Source organism: Alexandromys fortis, unplaced genomic scaffold (assembly GCF_014885135.2).
Source record: "Alexandromys fortis isolate MF-2015 unplaced genomic scaffold, M_Fortis_MF-2015_v1.1 scaffold_87, whole genome shotgun sequence".
Taxonomy (NCBI): Eukaryota; Metazoa; Chordata; class Mammalia; order Rodentia; family Cricetidae; genus Alexandromys; species Alexandromys fortis.
In genome coordinates, this window is record NW_026067971.1 from 3,642,889 (window position 1) to 3,659,434 (window position 16,546).

The 16,546-nt window shown below is 42.0% G+C and overlaps 1 protein-coding gene across 5 annotated transcripts in view; it reads right to left on the reverse strand.

Annotated features, from left to right (window-relative positions):
• The window catches only part of Mapk10 (mitogen-activated protein kinase 10), a 261,644-nt gene extending 251,292 nt beyond the window's left edge, over positions 1 to 10,352 (reverse strand). For 4 of the 5 annotated variants that reach the window (XM_050155829.1, XM_050155827.1, XM_050155832.1 and 1 more), the window contains exons 1-2: positions 9,759 to 10,106; positions 4,342 to 4,455 (exon numbers count right to left, since the gene is read on the reverse strand). The gene's annotated coding sequence lies outside the window, so the exon portion shown is untranslated. Of the gene's footprint in view, positions 1 to 4,341; positions 4,456 to 9,758; positions 10,107 to 10,307 lie in introns of those variants that run through there. The other variant, XM_050155828.1, reaches the window with a different exon arrangement.
• Between the last annotated feature and the right edge of the window lie 6,194 nt (positions 10,353 to 16,546).

Below are 16,546 nucleotides of genomic sequence, written 5' to 3' on the forward strand. Positions count from 1 at the left end.
TGTTGGCCAAAGTCATCCAATGCCAAGCATATTTCATAATAAAGCATTGTGCATCTCTTCCAGCTAACTGGAATTTGCAGGCTCCTGCTGCTTCCAATCATCACAAGTGGGTTTTGCCCAGCATATCGCCAGCTGGGCACAAGATCAAGACTCAAACTCTGAAGCAGGATTCTTTTTTAATGACTTTTTGTTTTCGAAATTAAAATGTAGTTGCATCATTTTGTAGAGAGCTGCGTGGAGCCACACCTGATAATCAGCTCCTAATATTGGCTAAGGCCTGATCAAGCAATGATTGTCAGCTGCTTGCATATGCGTGAACCTATGGGCAGTGCCCACCTGGCAATCCGGGGTTGGCGGCCCGTGACTTTTTAAGGGCTGGGAGCGGGGGAGAGAAAGAGAGACAAAGTCCTGAATAAACTGCTAGCAGGAAGAGCTCCGGTGTCGCGTCATCCTTGCTGGCCGAGGTGGGCGTGGCATCATTTCCCTTTTCCCTCCTTCCCTTCAACCCCTCCCATGTACCCCTTTGCTCTCTCTCAAATTCATGATGTTGTCATGCCCCCCACATGCATACATACGTATGTATTCCTAAGTATGTAACTACAGCCTGCACAGTCTGCATAGTTTAACTTGTATGTGTGTGATCTCAGGGGGCTGACCACTTGGTATTGGGTAAGCATTATAGGGTTCTTCCCTAAATAAGACTATTTCCCCTTTCTCTGTATTTCTTAGTTGGTGCATTTCTTAATGGCTGCATATCACTTAGGCATTATTGAGAAGCAAAAAAAAAAAAAATAGACAAGAAAACATTAAGTATTACAAGTTGGAACCTTCTGCAAGGAACAGGGAGAGGGAAAGGCCAGAACTGACACGATGCAATAAATCAGAGAGGGAAACCCCTGATTGTGGAGGTGGATTGCGGCGCCTTGGAGTCACCGGCCATGGTAGGTGTCCAGATTCTCTAAGATGGCAAGGATGTGGCAGTTTTTAAGGAGAAGGGAAATCGCTGCATGAAGAACAGCGTATATCGACGAGTCCTTGTGCAGGCAGGTTATACTGCAATGCCTGCAAACTAAAATAAAAATGTGTGGTTTTATTGGCATGATCATCAGCAGAAAGACGTGACAGCATTAAGGTTTCTTAAGTCTGATAAAGATGACGAACAGAGCCTCTGTGGTAGTGAGGATAGACTTGGACCCAAGGGACTACCTGAGAAAGGTTTAAGGACTAAAGCGGGGTGGTTCCCATATTAATTTCAAAACCAGGCAACTGTTATTTGGTATTTCTCTGCATTTTGGTTTCGCAGTCCTAGCATCTGTTCTTAATATGACACTTGGTGACACATGATCTTGACAAAGCCACTTGCTCCCTGTTAGCAGCTACTGTCACATCTTTTAGAAAGCGAAGAGTTGACCTGAATAAACACCATGGTCTCTTTTAACCCTGAACTTTATAACCTCTCAGGCCTTAAATAATTTCTTACTAAGTGTTAGAATCATAAAGCACGGTCTCAGAGGTCCTACAACACCACTATAAAGACACACGTATGACTCGCATTGACTGCCGAACCCACAGATATAGCAAGTGGAGACGTTTTTCCACCCCATCACCTTCTCCCACCGCTGCATTCCTTTCCAGGTCCGCCCACCCTTCCCCATGCATTCACATTACTTTTCATTCTTGCAGCAGCGCTTTTTAGTGTTCCCTCTGACCTCAGCCTCGCCAGCCTCTAAACAAACTCTGAAAAACTAAAGAACTTTCAGGTCAGAAAGACTTCAAGTTGAACGTTAAGTCCGCGGCTTCTTCCCTGAATATCTGTCGACGGGTAATTTAGCCTCCTAAACTCTGCGTCCCCTTGTCTGTAAGTCACAGAGATGATTGAAGATGAATGTTTGCAAAGTGCTCCGTGTAGGGTCTGTGACACAGTAAGAATTCAAAAACGATAGCATTTGGAAAGATACATCTCAAAAAGGCTCAAAAACAGGCACTTCACAAAAGAGGACTATCAATTGGCCGCATTTAAAAAATGAAATGATATTCCTCATTAGTAATCAGCAAAATGCAAATTGATACTTATATGAGTATAATTACACATTCACCTGATTAGAGAAACGAAAGAGCCTGCAAATGAAGTACAAGGCAAAACGCTGAGTTTCCCCCACGCCATCGCCATGGGTACAATTGATGTGTCCGACTCAAAAATATTTTTAAATTATGTATTAAAATTAAAGGCACACAGACCTCAAAACTTAGCAATCCCTCCTCTTTGTTTTAATTCTAGATGCATGTGATAGAAACTAGATAAAATATGAATGCCCATCAAACAGTAAAGGGATAAGCAAATTTTTGGTATATTTCTATAATAAAATGCTACGCAACGACTTATGTAAATATACTATCTGCGTGAACTCAAGGTTTATGACCAGAGGATTAAAGATGTAAATACTGTAAAGACAAGCTTGTGGAACTGAAGTGTAGACAAACTGAAATATGTATGGTGGACATATTTAGATGTAAATTCTACAAAGAACGGCGAGGGGCTGAGTGACAGAAAAGGTGGCTGGGTGGCCACATGTGTCCCAGAAGGAAAAGCAGATGATCTGGAGTATGTGGTACATGCTGGGAGTCTATGAACTATGATATGTAATTATCTTTACCTTCCCCTTATTTAATATATTCCTGAATGGGTAAAACATCCACATCTTTACAATAAGACAACTGTGTCACTCTCCTAGTGAAGATCTCCAACAGCTCTTCATTTTAGTGTAGAATTTACATGCCTTGACTTTGTCTAAGAGATCCCTCATGTGTCTCCTGTACCCTCTATCCCAGTGCTGAACAAGAATGCTCCCAAGCAATCGCTCTCCCAGCCGATGGGGTTCCCACGGTGTGTTGATTGTGCTTTCCTCCCTCTGGCTAATCTCTTGGTGTCCACTAAAATGTCCCTTGTGTGAAGTCTTCTTGGCTAATTTTTTCCATATCTGTGAGATTCTTCTCTTCGGAATGTCTTTGCTTCCCCGTGTCTACCTGCCGGATTACACGTCACTAGTCCACAAACTATAGAGTGCATCTGTCCTGCTGATAGCATTTCATGTAGGGCACACATTCCTTTAAGATAGAGAAGCTCATCTAGTCCAAAAGCCAGTAGGATATCTACATAACAGATTGCCATTAAGAGTTAGCTTAGTAGATAAGTGTTTAGCCTGTGGTTAGAGTATATCGTCTACTCCCTGGGAATAACATAGAACAACATATAGAGTCAACCATACAAAGCTGTTATTGCTGTAGCTCATAAATGGTTGGTTACTGGCTATTATATGTAATTCTCTCTCCATACCAAACACAGAACACATTTGTATAAAGCACACTATAGTGGGGACTCCTGGATCTGCATCTTTAGGGTAATGGTTGCAGGTTGTAAAAACCATAATATGAATCACTATAGAACTCATTTCCTCAGATTTCTGCAGCTATAAGCACCACATTTAGCCACAGGACAGCCTTGCTAGTAAGAAGCTGTCATGCAAATGAAAGTGAGATATTGCTCGCCAGCACCAACAGCTTCCTTTTGGAGTCTTAGAGGCGCCGTCATTGCATGCTGTGTCTCACAGATCTTATTTGATGGACTAGAACTTGTTCTTCTCAACTGTAGTTTATTAACCACTGCCGTTGGTGGCTGTCAAACATCAAGATTTGACTTGAAAAGACGTTCTATTTGGGTGTGCTGATATTCTTATAAAGTAATACATTTCCAAATTATTCTAAGTAGGTAGAGCAACTAGGTGTATCTTCAACATTGTTTTTCATGAGTCGGGGGGGAGGAGCCTGGGTGCATGGATGGTTATGTGTGGTGCAGGTTTGGGTAGATGTGTAGTATGTGTGTGTGGTGTGCATGTGGTGTATGTGCATTTGTGTGTGTGTGTGTGTGTGTGTGTAGTTCTGAAAGGAATGAGGCATTATAATTTAGCTCAGAACTAATTTTTCCACTGAAGGAGTTGAATCAGTATAGAAACATGCTGTAAACTAACAACACCACTTAAAATAATGTTACCCAGCTGTTGCTCTAGAACATGGTGTTTTTAACTGGAGCCAGCCTGTGGAGACGGGATGACTTGTGGAGACGGAATGACGGGATATCTTAAAAATCCCCAGAATTATAAGTAGTGTTGGAATGACCACACCATCAACTAAGGCGCATGCTCTTTCCTACTGATTTTTATCCAGGTTGACACCATTCAGAGCAGAATTTCTCCAGATCCATATATGAGACAATACGAGATAGGTAAGCTGTTCACATTGACTGTCAATGTTCTACTAAGGAATACTTGCAGAGTTTCCACTCACCACTGCTTGTGTGGTTTCTCATCGATAGGAAAGCGGTCTGATTCAACAGCGTCTTGCATGAGTTGCCATAACCAAGATCTGAGATGGTCCTGCCGGTGGTGTTCTCACACTATCCTAAAATTGGGGCAAAATAATGCATCAATTTGATTTTAAGATTTCACATTTAATTTCACTTGCACTGTTAAAACCAAAATACCAACATCAAATACAATAAAGGAATTTTCCCATGTGGCAAGGATCAGGGAGATGACATCAGACATGTGAGGTAATAACTTTTGTTAGAATTTGTTGCAAATAAAGGAACTTTGGTGTCCTTCATAGAAAAACAGCTAGATGTTTTTAAAATCTGAGCAAAAAAATTAATAATGATTTGAATGAGCAGGATCTTTGCTTTTCTAGCTGTAGACTTAGTTCTGAGATCCATCAGTTCAGCTTCCACTGGAACACAATCTTCTTTTACAGTAGAGTTCACCAGAACAATGGCTACCCGGTTACCAACAGAAAGGAGATGTTGGTCTGAAGGCAAAAGAGGCTGCTGTCGTCATCCGATTTTACCACAGACCCACTCTTTCCCTTATTGCCGTATTAGTTTAGAGCAGAGTCTCAAGGCCTATGCCAGTTTTCAGTTTTCTACCTATTGCCAAACCACGAGCTTAATTTCCATCTTGTCAAGTCCGGAAATAATCCTCCTTTCTAGTCAGGTAAGAGTCTTATCCCAACCAGGGTCTTCCAGTGGTTACTAGGAATACCTTTCCCACCACTACCCACTCATCCACTTCCAACATCCCAGGGTGTCTCGTGTGCCACATGTCACCATGTTAGAGTGCAGTATCTTCCTCACTGGTCCTACTGCACTGACCATCAAACTATCCCACTCTCACTACTGAACTCAACTCCCCACACAAGCATCGACTCCAATGGTTGAAATGTGTTATCACCTCACTCTCTTCTACCACAGCAAGCTCTCATCCAATGGAAACTTACTGTGTGCCTGCTGTGTGCCTTCTGTGTGCTAGGCTGAGCAAGACAGACCTGAAGGCAACGTCTCCTCCCACAGACAGGGAATAAGCATAGCCAAGTAAGTAGACCTGGGTGTAGACTGAGGTTTCTTTCTGTAACATGAGGACTTGCTTGTTGGGGTTTCTGTCCTGCCCAGTTCCCACAGCTGGTATAGCCCCAAAGAAATCACACAAAGGTATATATTAATGATAAACTGATTGGCCCATTAGCTCAGGCTTCTTATTAACTCTTTTAACTTATATTAGCCCATTATTCTAGTATATATTAGCCGCATGGTTCAATACCTTTTTCGGCAGGGCAGGTCATATCTTCCTTCTTCCATGTCTGAGCAGGACTGGGGGAGGAACAGGCTTCCTCCTTCCCAGATTCTCCTGTTCTCATTGACCCGCCTCTACTTCCTGTCTGGTTGTCCTGCCTATACTTCCTGCATGGCTACTGGCCAATCAGCATTTATTTAAAATATAATTGACAGAATACAGAATTGTCCCACACCACCTGGGGACCTCCCTTTACACTCTGGGGTTTCAGGTCGTATTTCTATATAGAATGACAGCAATGACTCCAAGTCTCACACTCAGAAAGCATCTGGTACATCCAGGAAGGCCACTAGCCACAAACCAGGACTCGGTTTAATTTCTGTGAGGAAAACCCACTGACATGGATTTTGAGAGTCTCTAAGTCTCAGTTGCTTATGTTTTGTCTCGTTCCTCATATTAAAGAAGGAGGGGTGGGGTGAGGAATCGGTAGACTCCTGTCTCTCCCTGTGCAGGCTGCTGGGCAATGCTGGGTGCCCTGCGCCATGGCTGCGCCTTCACTCTGCACAGCTCTCGGGTGTCTGAGCAGCTGCGACTGGAGTACCTCTGCAGGAGGAGCCTCCCACCATTTATCTTTCTATGCAACACTTGGGTTTCCATTCCCACCAGCACTGATCTCTTAAGTCTATGGATCTTGTAGCTTGTAGACGCTGAGGATAGGAACTGCGAGAAAAGCCAGAGTAGCTTGCTGGGTGTCCAAAATGTCATTTAAACTACAAACCTTTTACTGAAAATAGGAGTGTTTGGAGCCAGCTTTCAAACATAAAGGTTTCATTCATGGGTTTTGCAGTGTTACCCAGTATCTCTACTCATTTTTACCAAGATTCTCTACTTCTTTTGTTTTCTTTAGTTTGTTTTTGTTTTCGCTTGACAAGGTTTCTCTGTAGTTTGGGGGCCTGTCCTGGAACTAGCTCTTGTAGACCAGGCTGGCCATGAACTCACAGAGATCTGCCTGCCTCTGCCTCCCTTATGCTGGGATTAAAGGCGTGCATGTGCCACCACCACCTGGCTAAGAGTCTCTATTTTTTAAAACAACAAATTTTTTTCTACATTAAACATAGGGAAAACAATGGTCCTCAAGACATATAGATTCTTTAAGTTTCCTTTCTTCACCTTAATTTGTTCATGGGGTTGAAATATACTCAAAACAAGAGAAAATTCTGCTCAAAATACTGAAACTGCAGCGTAAAAACATTGGGGGAAAGACAGTATGTCTGGACATGTATGTCTGAACATGTATGCCTGAACATGTATTTCTGAACATGTATGTCTGAAAACACGGGCTCCGTTCTAAAAGACAGTTCCCTTCAAGCAATATGCAGCAAGCCATCTTATCAGAATTAGCTGCACAGTGTCTCCACTCAGGGTTATGTAATGCAATAAATAATCTCAGTATGCTAAAGAAGCCAATGGATTCTGTTCCTCTTGACTGAGAAAGCTTCTCTCCCTGGAGTCTGAGGGCCCACCTCCCCCACGCCTCCTCCATGCTCTGAGGAAGATGCCATAACAGAAGCATGGGTGGCGGGAGGCAAGCCCGCAGCTCATAGAGCACAGCATCCCTTTCTTGGTACTGGACCCTTCTGCGTCTCTCCATGCAAGACTGCCACGATGGCAAGCAGAAGCTTCCAAAAGACTCTCAGAGGAAGCAGGAGGAACAGGATGAGACCCTCTGTGTGGAGATGTGTTTGCTCCTCGTGCAGCCCACTTTTCCAATGAGCAGCCAAAGATTTACTCACAATTCCACTCCACATCCATCCTCTAGCTACAAATATGACCGGAAGTCAGCTCTAGAACAAGGAGGGAAAAAAAAATGCCTGACCCTGAGTCTAACAAACAAGGAAACCTCAATTGGTCTTTATCTTTTATCATCAGGATGGAAAACCTTGTATTCCAAAGAGATAGATCCAGTTACATGAGAATCTAATATAACTTTCAGGATATGTATGTGCCTTTGAACACTTAAATCAGGCGAACATCGTTTGCTTTCTGATATTCCTTAGCATACAGTGAAAGAGTTTTGTCACGAATTTAAAATAACTGCATTTTATAGCACCCCTGATCAACTCTCCTCTTAACCTTGCAACATCTCCACCACACACTAGAAACCGGAGTACTAGCTGCAGTTGCGCCAGACAGTCACAGTGAGAACATAGTCAGTCCCTGTGGGAGCTGTTCAGAATCAACCCCTTCCCGCATGCAAAGGCACACCTCTCCCAGCAGATGCTGTTTTTTTTTTTAGGGGGACAGCAAGCAGGCAGCTGGAGGCAGCTGAATTTGCCACTCCCTAGGTACTTTTGGCTTCCCTGTCACCTGGAATTTCTCTCATTACAATTGCAAAGATTTTGCAAAAACCAGAGCCCCACAGATGAAAGCTACTTAGGACAGGAGGGAAAGAGAGGCCAGTAGGGAAGGAGAGGCCAGTAAGGAAGCTGGAAACTCAGACTTAAGGTCATTCCACCTTTCTGATCTGCTTTTCCAGTCCTATTGTAGGGGAGAGACGATCCCTTTTGGTGTTTGTAGACAAACAACGAGCTAATCCAATACTTTGTGTCAATATTGAGGGTAAGATTAAGGTTTTTAAAAAGAAAAGAAAGGAACCGCATACAAGACTGCTCCATCAAACTACCTAGCCCTAAAACCCAATGGTTGCAAAGTGGAGTTGGAAGCTCGTGAATTCATTCATGAGCATGGCTGGCTGTACTAAAACATACATGCTCACTGAGGACAGGTGTCTACTGAAGCCTCTCGGAGAGAACTGGCCATTACTGCAACCATTTTAAATATGTTGATCAGCATTCTGCAAGACCTTGCAGGCTTGACAATCATAGCACTGGGAGAGAGGGAAAAACCGCACAGGTAACGCCTGGCGCATCGACCACCCGCCCTCCTTCCCTGCCAACTGTGGTCTGTCCCATATGACTTAGCCTGTGTTCGTGAAAGTTATCGCCAGTGCTGTCGTACAGACACATTGCTCTGCAGCAGAAACAGACCGTGTAAACAACCTTGTGGCTGCTCCAGATCCTCCTGCCCTAGGAGTAGCTGCTCTTTTCTGTGGCCAGATTTGCAATGCCCTTGGAAGTTATCTGTATAAGGCAGTCAAAGCAGCATCTTGGCTCTATATTTAAATGTTGGAGTATATAATACATGGATATAATTTTCTTGAAATATCCAAAACCCAATTTACTGGAAGGCTTTCCGATAAACCACAGTTATTCTGCTGAAGGAGCAAACACCTAAATTCTGATGACTGTATCACCAAGCTCTTTTCCAATGACAGCAATTTATTTTTTTTTCTTCAGAAAACGCACTGACATTTCTAGGGGACACAGTATCTCTGCACAGAATACCTGGGAACCTTGCCATAGAAAAATGCTGCCTGCTGTGACTGGGAGATCACTTTCTTAAAGGGACCTTTACCTATGTGGACGCGGTGCCAGTGTTTGCTCTTTTCCCTGATCAAGTCCCTGTACTGCGTTCCTATCTGCAGCCCAAATTTAGTTCGGGGTCTTTCTACAAGAACATCATCTGTGTGTGTGTGTATGTGTGTGTGTGTGTGCAACATCATTAGTTCATTATAAATGTGTGTATGTATATATATATAAACTGTATGATATATTTCAGAATATTTAAAGTTAAACCTGTCTATAAACAAAATTTATGTCTATTAATGACATTTTTAAATCTTATGAGACCTATAGTATTTCACAAACTGAGATCCACACTTCTAAACAAGCCTCTCCTTCTCTCTCTCTCTCTCTCTCTCTCTCTCTCTCCCTCTCTCTAGCTAGCTTTCTATCCACCACCCCCCCAAGTGTGCATTTCCCTTACTCTGCTTTGCGGGTCACAATCGTCATGGTCTGTCCCACCTTCTAGCTCTCTTCACTCCTCGGTCTGAGGAGAGGTTGCCCAGAGTAAAATGCCAGGGTCCTCTTAGCTCACAGACAGTATATTTTGTTAAACCGGCTCTCCAACCGCATTGCTTCCTACTTTCCCATCCTCTCTCCCATCCCACAAGAGCGATGACAGATATCACCCACCCTCCCAAAACAGGATAGAACCCAAAATGAGCAAGAAGTCACCTACCATTCCGTGCCTGGGAACCAGGATCCTGGTCGGGATGCGTGCCCCAAAAATCCTCCCTACTGGGTTTTCAGTAGCCACATTCCAAGCTGGAATGAGGAGGAGGGTCTTTGGAGGTGTGGAGATTGTTTAAAAATAATAATAGACAGGTGATTTCCAAGAAGAACGGATCTTTAGCTCACTCAAACCCCTAGGAATTGAAGAGTGAGGAAGAGAAAGAAAATTTGTAAAAATGAAAATAGAAAAACAAAAAGGTAAGGATTTAATATATGGAGCACCACCCACCCCCATAAAAATAAAAAAAGAGACGGAAGGATTAAAGAGAAGAGTGGCTTGCTGAATCACCCTCTCTCACTGCCTGGAAACCATTGTGCAGCGGGAGGCTGCCTGTACCATTGTGGAACCTACCAGAGGAGACGGACAGAGGGCTTGGGGAATGGGGTTGCTATGGCAACTGAAAGGAGCACACATGACGTCAAAGCCCAGAGAGGTCTAGGGAGGGGTAGGAGGAAGGAAGAGAAAAGGAAAAATTCTATCTGTGGCTACAGCTACCTCGTTTTCTGGCGAAATGGGAAGAAGAAACAGGACCGTGGCAACTGAGATCTGCGAATTCAGCGCTGGGGCGGGGAGGGCGGGGAGGAGAGCGGGGGGGGGGGGGCTCGTCACAAATCCAAGGAGCCCCTCCTCTATGTGACTCGAGCTTGGCACAGCACCGAGGACAGATCGAAAAGCCATTGGGAAGGCAGTCACCCTCGCTTTTCAACTACCTCAGCTATTTGCGGACAGCAAAGAAAGAGAGAGACGTGCCATCTCGCTGAATGTCAAAACAAACAAGAGATGCTCATAACCTCAGAAGAGAAGCAAGGAGTGGAGCTGCGCCCGGATCACAGAGGTCATTTGTCCAACACCATTTCTTCTCTGTCTCCCTATTTCATAAAAATCCTGCATAAATATCCACTAAAGCAAACTCACTAAACTGACGTTTATATCACAATTTAAAGTAGAAAAGGAAATGCTGGTAATTTGTGTTAACAAATTAAGGTATGGAGTACATTTCTTCTGGTTTGAGAAAACTCTATAGAAAACTAATATAAATTTCACTTACTATATGTTTTAAGCTAGTTTCCTGACTCTGCTGTAGGATATTTTCAAATTATGAAAACTATATATATGCATCATCTATGTAGGACAGCATTCGACTACTTTCACTGTTAAAATGTTTACCAAAGCAGTTGTCCCCTTATGTCTGCAAAGCAGTTCTCGTCTTTGGGCTTCTCAAGCCACACAATCAAACTCAATCCTATCTTCTGGAATACCTTCATGGTGGGTTTCCATCTGATGAACCAAGTCGTGCTGAAGTTTATGCTTCTACACTGTGCTTTGGAGCTGGCGCACTGGCATGAACAAGGGGCTCTGCCATAGGCTAACAGAAAAGATCTAACACAGCAGGTGTAGAGCAGGCATGGTGGCAGATGCTGCAAGCGTCACGAAACCCCGAGGAACCAAGTTGGGTTTGTGGTTTCTGGGCTACTGCTTCGTCTGACAAGGAAGCTAGGAAATGGAAAAACTGGTTCTGGTTTTCACTCTCGTGTCCCTCCACACACACACACACACACACACACAAGTTCTTAGTTGCTTCTTTGATCTAAATTCAATTTAAGAATCAGTAGTTGACTTCTAATTTTTACACTCCACTTGGGTCTACTTATAAATTATGGCTGCCTCATATAAAAATATGGATGACTAGCCAAACAACTTTTTAATAGATAGCAATTGATATGCTGCCTTTTAAATTATTGTATTTTTTTCTATTTCTCCACCCCCCCACACACACACACACACTTTTCTGTGCTAGGAATTGAATATCAAAGCCCTACGCATGCTAAGCACTCTGCCATCATTCAGCATCCCAAAGTTGTTCCCTAAGTTTGATGGCAAAAATCAATCCCCAATAATTCAATATCGATAAGGAGAAACTGAACTTCAGCTTTTACACTGTAAACAAATATTAAGTCAAGAGAAGTTAAACACCAAGACATGAGTGATAAACATCTCTAAAGCTAGTAAAATAATGTGTATCTCTTAAAGGAAAAAATAGTTTTGGATTTTGAAGTAAGGTAAGATTTCTTTGGGCAAATAAATGTACTCAGTTTGAAAAAAAAGAAGATAGAAACACACCTCATCAGCATTAAAAGCTTTCACTTACCCAAAGCCATCAGGTAGAAAGCAAACTAGGAGAAAATATTCTTGACATATATGTGAAAATATATTTGATACATGCAAATTCCTGGTTGTGTAAACATTTTCTATTCACCAATGAAAAAAACAAGCAATGGTGTCCAATGAGTAAGACTTGGGCAGACATTTGACAGGAGATTTATAAATAGTTCATATGTCTATGAAAAAACACTCAACGAATCTAAATCGTCAAAAATTCTAATTAAGGCCACAAAGAAACTCCATCTCATGCCTACAAAACAAAACAGCTAAAATTAAAAGCACTGATAACACCCAGTACTGGCAGGGCTGTGAGAAACCAGAGCTCTCAACTGCTGGTTAGAATAGAAAGGATTAAACTTCTTTGGGAAGCAGATTGGAAGGTTTTATCATGATAAACACACACCTACAGTGTGACTCAACAATTCCATTTCTAGGTATTCATGCAAAGGAATAGAAACATATGGCCACAAAATGCTATACATAAATGCTACACCAGTTTTATTCTCAATAAGTAAAAACTAGAAGCAACTGAAAGTGTGTCCACAGAACAGATAAGCAAACTATTGCTTATTCATGTAGCAGAATTTTTCAAAATAATGGCAGCCCTGGATATATTGAAGCCAATCATTTCATTTATTGAGTTTCCAGGAGGAATATAGATGCCAACCAGATTTGGAGAAGAATATATTGTTTAACTCTCTAATCCTCAGCCTGTATATTTCAATAGTGTTTACATTATTAGCATAGTGTTTAAATTATATTCTACATACAATGGGAAATAATTTCCTAAAATTTGAGTATGAAATGAATACAAGCTTTTTTTAATCAATGCATAAATAGTTCCCATTCTTTATTGGAGTAGACCAAGGTTTATTTGACATCCTTGATTTTAGTGTATTCCTCTACTTTCACATCTCAGTCCAACAAAACAAGTTTCGGGACCTCCTATACCCCAAATGAACACGGGATAGGAAGTGTAGTAGAAGAAGGGAAACGTCATTTTTGAGATTATTGTATTTGCACGCAGTGTATCCTTTTGACTGAGAAGGGGTAAACTTTTTTAAATGATTTTGAATGAAGCTGCATTTAAAGAAGGTCTGATTTGGGACCTTTCAGTGCTTTCATTTTCTTAATAAAGGTGGGTGGTCCTTGGACTTCCCACAGGGCAGGGAACCCTGATTGCTCTTTGGGCTGACAAGGGAGGGAGACTTGATTGGGGGAGGGAGAGGGAAATGGGAGGCAGTGGCGGGGAAGAGACAGAAATATTTAATAAATAAATAATTAAAAAGAAGATTAAAAAAAAGAATTTTAAAAGACTAACTTAATGCATGTTCTTATTTTTAAAAGGCAGACTTTATGTACCATCCTTCATTTCCAAGTCTGTGTGTAGTGGCAAGGGTGTGGTCATACTACTAAGGGCTTTGAGGATAAACTGCTAGAACATGCAACGATATGGATGACTCTCAAAACATTGTTCTGGCTGAATCATCTTATTCAAGAGACTTAAGGACAGACTTACGACTGCTATACGTAGGTAGGAATCAGAGCGATCACTGCACAAGAGAGGCAGATGGTGGGCTGTCCAGACTGAGAGCGGAATGTACACACTGACAAAATCGGCCTATATCGTGATAGAGATGTCAGATATCATATGTGTCCATCGATTTGTCAGGGCTAATTGAGATGTAACTCTTTAAATGTATGCATCTAAATTACATTTAATTTAATGCAAATTAAATTCTAATATCACGGGAAATTTTTAAGTTAATTTCCAAAAAGAAAATTGCTAAATGACCGATAAGTTAGAGTTCTAAAAGTTACAAATCAAGTGCTTTGTCCTAAGTCACGATTTATTTTTATTTATTTATTTATTTATTTATTTATTTATTTATTTATTTATTTTTGGAGACCCAAGTACATCCAGTGTAGAAGGACATGAGGTTCCTGTGCTCACAGATAAGCACTAGAGAAACCGGGGTTGTTAAATACACATAGGCTTTTATCTTCAGTGAAGAAATTGACGCCTGGTCACCTGGAAGGCCGGAGTGGTTGTTTTTAATAACGCGGTGATTTTTGCTGTTCCATGGAGCCAGACCCCAGAGTCCTGGGCATTGTTTCTCACTCAATAGCACCATCCTTGTGCTCATCACAAAGCCTTCCTCCCTAGGCCCTTATCCTGAGAACCGCTTCTCAGTCAATAGAAGGATTCTGTGGTAAAGGTCACAGGTGTTTTGCTAAATAGATGTGTCTTGCAAAGGAATTTCAAAGTAGCCATATCTAAAGCTTTGTTGTAATCATTGCTACAGGGGTAGATTGTCCAAAGTTTTACTGCTTTTAAAAAAAATAAACTGCTTGACATCAGACTCCAGAAGTTTGAACCAGCCTAAGTCATGCTGAACCAGGTTTCCTTCTTACCTCACGCAGATCCTGTCCCTGCCTGCTGTGATAATTGCAGGGACCCCCACAACCTAGCAATGGATAAGGCCCAGCTTAGTGTCCCTGGGATCCTAAGTAATCTGGTGTCCATCAGAGAGGAGGGCAATGGCTGAGGGAAGCTTGCACAGCACACAGATGAACGTGCAGACGTGTGAGAAACAGGTTTTTCAGGTTGGAGTGAAACCTCGGTGGGGTAAAATGCTTGCTGTACAGAGTTCAGTCCCCAATGCCCACACAAAGTTAGCCAGAATGGCTAGTACCAGGTGGAAAAGCAGAATCCCTGGGGCTTGTTGGGCAGTCAATCAAGCCAAGTCATGGAGGCCCTGGAACAGGGAAGAGACTCTGTCTCAAAAATTAGGTGGAGTGTTTAAGAAAGATACCTGATATCAGTCCTTGGCTTCCACATGCAAGTGCACACAATTGTGCAGGCATCCTAAACATATGAACAGAGAGAGAGAGAGAGAGAGAGAGAGAGAGAGAGAGAGAGAGAGAGAGAGAGAGAGAGAGAGAGAGAGAGAGAGAGAGATATTTTCAGAGAAGACTACCAACAAGCAAACCACTGGTTTCCCCTGAGAGACACTCATGGATTGTCAGGTCTCAGACACTGAAGAATGTGGCCCAAGCTAAGATTTGGCTTTCCAAGCGGAACATGGCGGAGCTCAGGGGCAGGGGACATAAAAGAATTGAGTATACAGAGTCCTAGTGAGAGTCCAGTTTCTCAATCTGACTCTCAAGGTCACTACTTAGACAAGGAATGAAACCGGCCAGCACTCCAAGTCTCCAGTCCACTGTCCCAGAGTAAAAAGAGTCACGAGTCTCCGCTTGGTACATGTTTTCCAGGCTTCATAGCAAAAGCTTTAAGACTGCTTGCTCATCCTAGAAGAAGCCAGTTGTCCCAGAAATAAACAAACTGGAAGTCACTAGCTCTTCTGAGAGCTATGTCACTAAATAGCTCTATTTTCATGATAGTAATGTCACCTAACACGGTGTAAGCAATAAAATCAGTGTGCTATGAATCAGGTTGGTGGCAGGAGAGTGTATAAAGTTTGGGGAAAACAAGACCAATTATGAATTCTGAGTCAGCAAATCTGACAGATCGTTCCATGTATGGGGACCATAGAGAATTGACACACCTTCTTGTACTATGTGCCCTTTCCCAGACTGGAGTGAAGCCATCCTGACAGAATCAGTCACGTGTCTCCCACAATGCTGCTGAGTATGACCTTCCTCAGGTGCTCTCTACCTAGCAAGTATTCATCCTCAGTAAAATAATTATTTCATAACTGAATTCTCAGAAATGCTATGCCCAATGCTTTTCTTTTGGAAGCCATATTTCACAGTAGTAAACTAAAGGCAATAATAAACCCTGAGGTTAAAAAAGGTTATTAAAGACTCTCAACTTTTTAATTAATGTCTTTTAATTTTTAATTAATATCTTCATAGTTTTAAATTAATATCTTTCATATTTTATTAGGGCCTGTGAATTGCCATAGTTGTAACTATTCTCTGAATTATGAGCTTAAATGCTAATAGTTCCAAGAATAAGTAAACTTGGTGACCTTTCAGTTATAAGAGGAGGATTCTGCACTCACATTTTAGAGCAGGTTTAGGCTTACAAGGCGGAGGTGAAGCAACATACAGAGAATTCTGGGGACTCTACTTCTCCCCATACTTTCTCCCATCACTAATTTTTTGTACGTATATTAGAATTGATGAGCCAGTGATAGTAACACATCATTATCAGAATCCATTCTTTGCACTGAGCAGTATTATGGGTTTTGAAAAACATATAGAATTGTGGTGTACTCATTTTTACTTTTTGTCCGAAAGAGCTCGTTTTACATTCTGACAACGGTGTTCACATCAAGAGAAAGCAGACAGAATTAGTCTCCTGGAAGTTCTTCCTGCTGAAATAGCACTGATGTTAGAATTCAATAGAAGAAAATGTGCCTTGAGCCGATTTTTATTAAGTTTATAGAAGCATTGATTTTTTTTTAGTTGTGGCTCATAGAACCAAGAAAATTATGTCTGTTTGTGGTTAAACATACTCTGGTTCTGAATGCAGAGTCTCTACCACAACAAAGGCCGGCATCCATCAGTTTCCAGCATCATGGGAGCCTTTTATTAAGTACAGA